This window comes from Macrobrachium rosenbergii, chromosome 47 (assembly GCF_040412425.1).
Source record: "Macrobrachium rosenbergii isolate ZJJX-2024 chromosome 47, ASM4041242v1, whole genome shotgun sequence".
Taxonomy (NCBI): domain Eukaryota; kingdom Metazoa; phylum Arthropoda; class Malacostraca; order Decapoda; family Palaemonidae; genus Macrobrachium; species Macrobrachium rosenbergii.
The window spans coordinates 28,813,370-28,823,123 of record NC_089787.1 but is presented as its reverse complement, the minus strand read 5'-3'; the positions used below and the strand labels follow the sequence as shown (position 1 = coordinate 28,823,123).

The 9,754-nt window shown below is 39.4% G+C and overlaps 1 protein-coding gene across 14 annotated transcripts in view; it reads left to right on the top strand.

Annotated features, from left to right (window-relative positions):
- Window positions 1-9,754, top strand: part of Shab (Shaker cognate b) — a 469,591-nt gene that overhangs the window by 73,262 nt on the left and 386,575 nt on the right. For 3 of the 14 annotated variants that reach the window (XM_067090485.1, XM_067090482.1, XM_067090477.1), the window contains exon 1: window positions 1,471-2,823. The exons of 10 other annotated variants lie outside the window; for them this stretch is intronic. The gene's annotated coding sequence lies outside the window, so the exon portion shown is untranslated. Of the gene's footprint in view, window positions 1-1,467; window positions 2,824-9,754 lie in introns of those variants that run through there. One more of the 14 variants, XM_067090474.1, reaches the window with a different exon arrangement.

Sequence of the window (9,754 nt, the reverse complement as noted above, 5' to 3'; positions counted from 1 at the left end):
AGAATCGATAAAAGATGTTGCTGTAATTAACGATTATCCTTTGGTATTGTAATTACCTTCCAGATTATTATTATTATTATTACTACTAAGGTTCGTAGAATAATCAAATTACTAACTGATTAATGAAAATAATTTATATATTAATGCTACATTAATTAGGCTGTAGTTTATTCTACAAGTAATAATAATAATAATAATAATAATAATAATAATAATACCGGAATGTAATTAAGATTACAAAGGATAACAGTAAATTACCGTAGCATCTTTTATCGATTATAACCGTCATTTTTTAGAAAAAATACAAAATCAAAATTCTAGTAACCCGCCTGTCCAAAGCAGGCACTCCCGTGACTGACAGACGAAAGAGAGAGAGAGAAGAGAGAGAGAGAGAGAGAGAGAGAGAGAGAGAGAGAGAGAGGTTAATATCCTAATAATGAGAGAAAGGTTGAGATCAATATTATCCTAATAATGAAGCTAAATAGTTATAAATCTACGTCAACTCTGTTCTAGAGAATACATTGCGAGAACATTTTCATGATTAATATATATATTTAATACATTAGTGTATTGTTTTGTAAGTTTACTTATGACGTTCGTGAGAGAAGAATTAGGATGTAGGCGTTATGATCATGACACCATCGTGGAGTCACACTTTGAAGCTGTGCAATCCGATCTCAAGCAACTATTTTTCCGTGTTTCTCAGGGGCATCTTTACCAGTTTTTGAACTTGTCATGGTGTTGTAAATTTGCATTATTTTTTTATTGAAGATAAAGAAAAGAAAGATTGAAGATTAGAGGCTGAAAGTGTGAGGTTTGTTTTAGTTAAAAAAATGTTCTGTGAATGTTGTCGTTTAGAACGGTGTTGACGTAGATTTACAGTTGATTACTCTCTCTCTCTCTCTCTCTCTCTCTCTCTCTCTCTCTCTCTCTCTCTCTCTCTCTCTCTCTCTCTGTGAGCCACAGAAACTGAATAAATCCCAGTTGCATTCTCTAGAGATTCCAAAATCATTGTATAGACCCACCGCCGTCTGTACATTCCAGTTAAATTGAAATGACATGACCTGGTTCAAGAATTTCCTCTCTCTCTCTCTCTCTCTCTCTCTCTCTCTCTCTTTTCCACCCCGTGCTCTTCATCTATTGCGACTTCGCGCAATTCCCCTATTTGCAGTGGGAGGAATTTTGCGTCGGTATCCCCCATAGCCTGACACTCTTTCTGAAGGGGACACCTAAGAGGCGTATTATGCAGTAGGATTTCGTTGTGGGTAAGATGCCTTTGGCTGGTGATAGCGGCAGATAATGAGGAGGGAAGAGAAGAGAGGAGAGAGGAGAGGAGGAGGAGGAGGAGGAGGAGGTTAAATGGAGGATGTTGGCGACGGTGGTGGAGTGGGTGATTGCAAGGAGTGTGCGCGGGACCCGAGCTGGACGGTTGGCGGGTCCTGGCTGGAGTGGGTGTCAAGGGCCGCTGGCAGTCGAAGACCAGCCTCGGTGCCGAATCACCCCTTTTTTTTTCCCTCTCTTCTCTCGTCGTCGCCTGTTCGTCGTCGTCGCTGCTACTACTACTGTTGCTGCTGCTGCTGCTACTACTACTGTTACTGCTGCAGCAGCAGCTGTTATCGTTCGCCCACACAGCAGCGGCTCGGCTCCTCGCGCCGTTTATGCTGCATGCCGTTCCGGAGAAGTGGCGAGGGCGGCTGACGACCACCCGAAGAACTGCACCGTCACCACCACCACCACCTGTCCCTCTTCGGTTCATCTTGCTGGCTGCTGCCTCCTGTGGCGCGGGAGAGAGAGCGAGAGAGAGAGAGAGAGAGAGAAAGAGAGAGAGAGAGAGATCAACAGCAGCAGCCTTGCAGCAGCATCCGGATGACGTACTTGCAGCTGTAGCTGCCTTGCAGCGCCTAGCAGCAAGCAGGAGAAGCATCCAAGACATGTGTGTCTCTCTCTTGAATGGTACAGTGCTGCTATAGAATAAAAAAAAAAGAGACACTCTTCGAAATAAGATTAAAACTGCTGGTACCAGCTGTTGTGCTGTTTACGTGGCTATTACCGTGGGAACCCCCTGGAAGAGGTTCCAGACCTTATTCCCCCTCCCCCTCCCCTCCCTCCAACCCCCCTTCAGCTCTGTAATGTCAGCTGGATCTAGTTATACAAGAAGCTCGTTATAGTAGTGGTGATGATAAAACCAATGCAATGAGCAAGAATGAAGTGGTTCTCGTGAAATCTCGCATAATCTCGTTCTTCCGTTAACCCGCCTCCTCCCCTCAGACATATACCTTCATTTTTTTTTTTACTAGCTTTTGTTTTTTTGGGGGAACGAAACTTCCCACATAGAGATAAAAGAAAAACGTCACCATCGGGGCTTATGAGGTCTGGTTGTCGCTCGGTTCAGCTTTTATATTTAAAATTCTTCAAGAATATTCTTGTGGGCCTTCAGCCATTTTCCGGAAGAGGAATGCCAGCGAGAGAAATGTATTAAGAGCTGTTCTCTGCGGAGGTAGATGTCATAACATTCCCCCCAACCCCCCTTCGTCGTACATTCCGAAGGCATTCCTTTATTTCATTTTATATTTTTGCTACCTGGCCAAGCGGTGAACAAGAAGGAGGTGGAGGTACTATGTTCCATCAACCCCCCACCACCCCCCCATCGGTTGCGAATCAATTCTAACAGAGATAAAAACCCCTTTTTGGAATGAAGAGTTAACAAATTTGCGTCTCCAGTGGCTGTGTGTGTGTGTCTGTGTCTGTGAGACTTTTTTTGGGGGGGGTTGAGCCACGCCCTGGCTTCGACGCTTCGGTTTCTTCTTCTTCAACATGTGTCCGGTAAGTGTGTATGTCTGTTTTTCATTATTATTACTTTTAAAAGGTGTTTGTGCGTATGCATACACCTGTATGAGGATGTCTATACCCATACTTGCCCCGTGTGTTCATGCGCTTATTCGGGGCGTAGAGCTTTAGGCGTGATCGCGTTGCATCCACTCGTCATCCGTCGACTACGAGTTATCTCGAGGCTTATCATCATCATCATCATCATCAGAGTCAGCGTCATCATCATCATCATTATCATCATCATCATCATTATCATCATCATCTCCTTTTCACCTCTCTTTCATTGCTGCAACGGTTTTGCAACATCTCCCGACGCTTCCCACCTCTGGCTCTCTCTCTCTTGTTTTTCGAAGAAGAAGAAGAAGAGGAGGAGGAGGAGGAGGAGGAGGAGGAGGAGGAGGAGGAGGAGGAGGAGGAGGAGGAGGAGGAGGAATTGGAATCAGAATTGGAATGACAGTTTGGAATCCTGAAGCCTCCCAGTTTTTGTCTTACATTCAAAAGAGAGAGAATTGGTTTCTATGTCCTTTTCAGAACCGACTTATTCAGTGGAGACAGAATCTGTAGTTTTCCACTGTACTTATCCGTCAGCTTTTAGTTTTCCTTTGTGTTTCGGGTATTAAAGAAAGTGTCAATGAAATCTGAAAGAATTTTATTGGAGGGGGGTGGGGTGAGTTGGGGAGGGGGTAGCATTAAGGAGCGACATAGGCAACCCGCCGCTCAACACCATCGATTCCACACTTTGAAAAGAGCAACTCACAGAGAGAGAGAGAGAGAGAGAGAGAGAGAGAGAGAGAGAGAGAGAGAGAGCATCTCTTGCCAGTCCATGGGAGGAGGAGGAGGAGGAGGAGGAGGAGGAGGGGAGGAGGAGGATTCCTCCTCCTCCTCCTCCTCCTCCCTCCTCCTCCTCCTCCTCCTCCTCTCCTCCTCCTCCTCCTCCTCCTCCCACTCGGTTTCTCCACCCACCACGCCCATCTATCAATCAGCTATTCACTTCTGTAGTAGTGGGCCTCTGGACGGTTTATAACCTATGTTGCCCAGATCATCAGTCTTTTGCCCCCTTTTATTGAGCTTCCATGGGCCGGATTCATTCTCTCTCTCTCTCTCTCTCTCTCTCTCTCTCTCTCTCTCTCTCTCTCTCTCTCTCTCTCTCTCTCTAAAACCGGGCATCAATGAAATACTTGTGTAGATTTCTTAATTATTTCACACCGACCCTCAGGTTTTAGGGGAGACTTCAACCCCCCCCCCCTTCCAGTATGAATGTAAGTGACTGTCCAGCCGTTAATTGCGTCACTGTCTTCCTTTTTATCGCCCGCAATTTTAGTATCGATCAGCTGTTTCTCTCTCTCTCTCTCTCTCTCTCTCTCTCTCTCTCTCTCTCTAGCCATGACGGGAAGGTCTTCGAGGGGGGGGGCGTTTGGGGGGAGAGACACTTTCATAGCATCGTCACCGTCTTTGTCACCATTCTACTCTGTAATCCCTCCCTCCCCTCTCTCCATCCCCCTCTCCCCTCCATTCCAACCCCCCACCCTTTGTATGTTACCGTTGGTTGTCCAGCTTGAGATTAGGTGAGATGGAATAGAACCAGTTGCCCGGGATGAGTGAGAGTTAGACATTAGTTTGGGAGTTATGGTTGAATGAGAGAGAGAGTGTATTCTCAGACTTTTGATATTAGGCAAATTTGAAAGTGCTCGAGTTTATAACTTATAATCAACTCATTTAACTTCAATTGATATTTGTATTGTAAACAAAGAAATTTTTGTCGTCTCCAGGTATCCAAAACCTTATACAACTCTTTATAAAGTCGATAATGAAATTCATTGTAATATTTGGCTGGTTTTAATTCACTCGGCTATTTTGGCAATGAAAATCATCATACCTGTTATTTATTCGACCGGTATTTAAATGAGTACGGAATTCCTTATATTACAGTTAACCACATTGCATGCTTTTGTAATGAACTACGGAACAAATTGTAAACTTATTTTTATTCCACGGAAATCAAACTGACAACCAACAAATTTACGTTACGGTCCGACATATTTCGCCGTGCTGTAATTGACAACGGGCTTCAAAATCTCAGTTTGAAAATTTGTGCCGCTGAAGTGTAAATCCATTAACGAAATACTTTATATCAGTTTTTTTCTTCGTCCGTTCGACAGCACTCGATAACATCTGTGTGACGTGATGTCACGGCGAATTGTGTTTTTGTTTTCTTTTTCATCCTTCCATTCGTGGGGCGAGAAACAAAGGAAAGGTGAAAGTTCATTTTTCGTCTGCTCTCTCTCTCTCTCTCTCTCTCTCTCTCTCTCTCTCTCTCTCTCTCTCTCTCTCTCTCTCTCTCTGTGTGAAACCTTCCTTCCTTTCCTCCCTCCCTTTTATCTCGTCTGCACCTCCTCTTATCAATTTGTTTTCTTTTTCACTAGGTCGTTTTTTTGTGGATTCTGACAAAGAGTATCGTGTATATATATATATATATATATATATATATATATATATATATATATATATATATATATATATATATATACACATATATGTATATATATATTATACAGCATATAATATACATAAAACACACATACATACATACACACGAAAGCCTTTGTAAATTGGGAAGATTCGGATGCTGGTGATGATTCTGAATTGTGAAAACAGTAGCCGCAATCTTTGTGTAATTTACACCTGCATTATATGTTAATGTAGATGTAAACCATATGGCCATACTGATCCTATACAGGCCAACGAAGAGAGAGAGAGAGAGAGAGAGAGAGAGAGAGAGAGAGAGAGAGAGAGAGAGAGAGAGAGAGAGAGAGAGAATTTTCTTCAGAGCATCTGTGTATTGTGATGAATGGTCTAATTTGGTAACCAGTTATTTTCTACGACTTCTCGAATCGTTTGGGGTTATGTTTCATGTCAGAGAGAGAGAGAGAGAGAGAGAGAGAGAGAGAGAGAGAGAGAGAGAGAGAGAGAGAGAGAGAGAGAGAGAATGTTTCTTTATTATACCAATATGTAAAATCAGTGACCTACTTTTGGTAACCGTTTGTCTTCAAGATTGTTCCAGGCGTATGTTTATGCAAGGGAACGGATGAGTATCAATTTCCTTAACAACGAATGAATCGAGTTGGTTAAGGCTCTTATTGATTTGACATTTGTGCATTTGTTATGTCATGCCGTACATAGTGCTGAAAATTTTTTTTTTTGTTGCATTGTGTTTGTATACGGAATGTTTTATGATGTAATTTAATATCATTTGTGGGAATTATAGATTGCATTACATTTCAGCCATTCATTGACTGAAATATTTTATGACGTAATTTGATATCCTTTATGGGAATTACAGATTATATTACATTTCAGTCACTCACTGGCTGAAATGTTTTACGATGTAATTTAATATCCTTATGGGAATTACAGATTGCGTTACATTTCAGTCATTCATTGACTGAAATATTTTATGATGTAATTTAATATCCTTTATGGGAATTACAGATCACAGTACATTTCAATCACTCACTGACTGAAACATTTTATTATGTAATTTTATTTCGTTTGTTAAGTCAGCGAATGACTATTATCCGTTGTATAGTAATTGCTGGTTATTTTAGAACAATTTCAGGTAAAGTAAATGAATGTAACATTAAGGTTGTAAATAAACAGTCAGATATTATAGTGAATGAACACAAACTTAATTTGTTTAAATCAGTGTTTCATCGTTGGTTTACAATTTGCCTGCAACTCAAGAGGTCAAGAATGATATAAAAAATGAGATTGCATACCAGTGTTGCAATTTGAGCTGGTTTTCATTTGAATACCCCCGTAGGCGGTTAATGTCGTCAGTGCACCTCATGCGGTGCACTGTAGGCATTATTTTAAGTTTTTTGCAGCGTCCCTTCGGCCCCTAGCTGCAGCAACCCCTTTCATTTCTTTTACTGTGCCTCCGTTCATATTCTCTTTCTTCCATCTTGCTTTCCACCCTCTTCTATCAGTTTCCGTTTTAGCGCTGAATGACCTCATAGGTCCCAGCGCTTTGCCTTTGGCCTAAGTTCTATGTTCTATTCATATGAATACGCAAATTAGTGACTAGTAATTGTCTATAAGATTATATGACGATGAAGCAGAGAGATAAAAGTTGAAATAAGATAAATTATTCAAGTGTTTGACGCGAGAATGTGAATAGTTGTCATAAAGATATTACTAGTACATACATACATACATACATGTCATAAAGATATTACTAGTACATACATACATACATACATACATACATACATACATACATACATACATACTTACAGTGGGCGGATGACTACCCAGAAATATTAGGCCTCGCGACATTGGTCATTTGATCATCCTTGATGCAGGTCGTGGAGCTAGCAACCCCATCCCAAAAATGCTTTTGAAAACCGAAAGAGAGCATCTCCACCCGGGATAAAGAAGGCCCGTATAATATATACATATATACGTGTGTGTGTTTGTATGCATGTATGTATGTATGTATGTACATATATATATATGTATGTATGTATGTATGTATGTATGTATGTATGTATGTATATATATATATATACATACATATGTGTGTGTGTGTGCGCGTGCGCGTGTGCGTGTGCGCGTGCGCGTGTGCGTGTGCGTGTGCTTGCGTGTGTGTGTGCGGGCGCGTTTATACACAGACACCTATACAGACCTAACTACAAGTGAACAATTGTATTTCGTGTGTACGCTCTCTCTCTCTCTCTCTCTCTCTCTCTCTCTCTCAGATGGTGGCTATTTATTTGTAGATGGCATCCTCGCAGTTAGTTAAGAATCGGAGAGAGTGCGCCATTGGCCTATCTCGTGCCTTTCCGGCCCGTCCAATCATAAAGTCATTAAACTTAGAGATTAGATGGAGAGCTGCGGCAGGCTTGCTATTTATTTTTCTTCTCGCCTTTTACTTTTTTAAGTGTTTTTTTTTATTTCGAAGTTTGCGTCGATTTTCTTCTGTTTTTAAGGGGTTTCATATTTTTCACTTTTCGTGTTTTTTTTTGTAATTTTTTTTTGTATATTCTGTATTATTGTACCATATTTTAACGCATTTGGTTTTATATTATTTTCTTTCTTATGTCTATTTTCCTCTCCCTTTCTTGCTGTCACCAGATGTAAATTGTTTACAGTAACTTTGTTGTTGTTGACAATTTTAGTGTTCTGTTAAATAAAATTATTGAGATGGCTTTGTCTGTCCGTCCGCACTTTTTCTGTCTGCCCTCAGATCTTAAAAACTACTGAGGCTAGAGGGCTGCAAATTGGTATGTTGATTGTCCACCCTCCAGTCATCAAACATACCAAATTGCAGCCCTCTAGCCTCAGTTTCTATTTTATTTAGTGTTAAAGTTAGCCATGATCGGGGGTGTGGCAACGATATAGGACAGGCCACCACCGGGCTTTGGCTGACAGTTTAATGGGCCGTGGCTCATACAGCATTATACGCTGTTCATAAAACTCGATTTCCGAAGAAACTTGCGCGCATTTTTAATTGTTTTAATTTTGATGATAATGTTGATGATGGTGATGCTAATATCGATGATAATTAGGCGTATCTCTTAGAAATTATGGAAAATTTTACTCTCATTAATGAGTCTTTGGTGAGATAATGTGAGTGACAGCGACCGCTGTATTGTTTTTTATTTAGCCACCCGTGTTAAGGAACACGGACTGTTGGTGTGTAGGTATATGTTTTTGAATCATGATGGCATATTTCAGGCTTTCTGCTCTTATGCCAGAGGATTGTTGGAAACCTCGGTTTTTACTTCATGATGCGTACATCTGCACACACACACACACACACATATATACACAATATATATATACATATATATATATATATATATATATATATATATATATATATATATATATATATATATATATATATATATATATATATATATTATATATTTATATATTTATATATTTATTTATATATCATATATATATACAGTATATATATATATATATATATATATATATATATATATATATATATATATATATATATATATATATATATATATATATATATATATATATGTATTATTGAAAGGAACAAGAAAGTAGGCCTAAAGGCAAAATATTAAAATCTCTCCACAAACAGTGTATAAAAATGCAAAGTCAAGTGCACTCTGCTAACGTACATCCTTTTTTGTACAATAATTATGTATAGTATTCGTTTATATTTTTTTTAATATTTGTGCATTTCCATTTTTCCGTTTAGAAGCAAGACACGCACACCCATCCCCTGCATTTGATGTAAAGATTATGTAAATGGGGCAGTTATTGCACTTTTGACGCCTTCTCGCATATATAGTATGTGTTACATCATAACCAAATCTTCATTTCATTTTTTCAAGTCGTAATTCTCGCCTCGACTTATCAGCTATATTTTTTCTTTGACGAATACTACCAGTTAGCAAGGTTCGTATGGCCAGACTTCATGATGTGATGAGACGTTGTGGCTCTGTCTTATGACTTTGTTGATGACACATTTTTGAAAATGAGTTATTTGCGTGAATGTGGTCTTACAGTTAAGGAAATTTTGTAACGCAATGTTTTCTGGGTAAGTGTTCTTTACAGTGTTGGAGTCTGATTTTTTTTTTTAGTCACGAAGATAAGTTTATTTTATTTATTTATATTCCAATTGCACATACAAATGGTTGGGAGACTCTCCTGCAGTGTTTTATTGTTGGAATACTTATGATTTTTGTGATTTTTAATAGCTAAGTCTGCTTAGATTTAGAAGGGTAGTGACATTTTGAAAATACAGTAATTTTTTACCTCCGCCCCCCAAAATTATTTTGTATGGGGTTTGAAATCGCTAACTATAATTGAAATTGCATACTATAGTAAAACTGAATAGTATATTTAAAATAACATACTATATTTAAAATTGCAT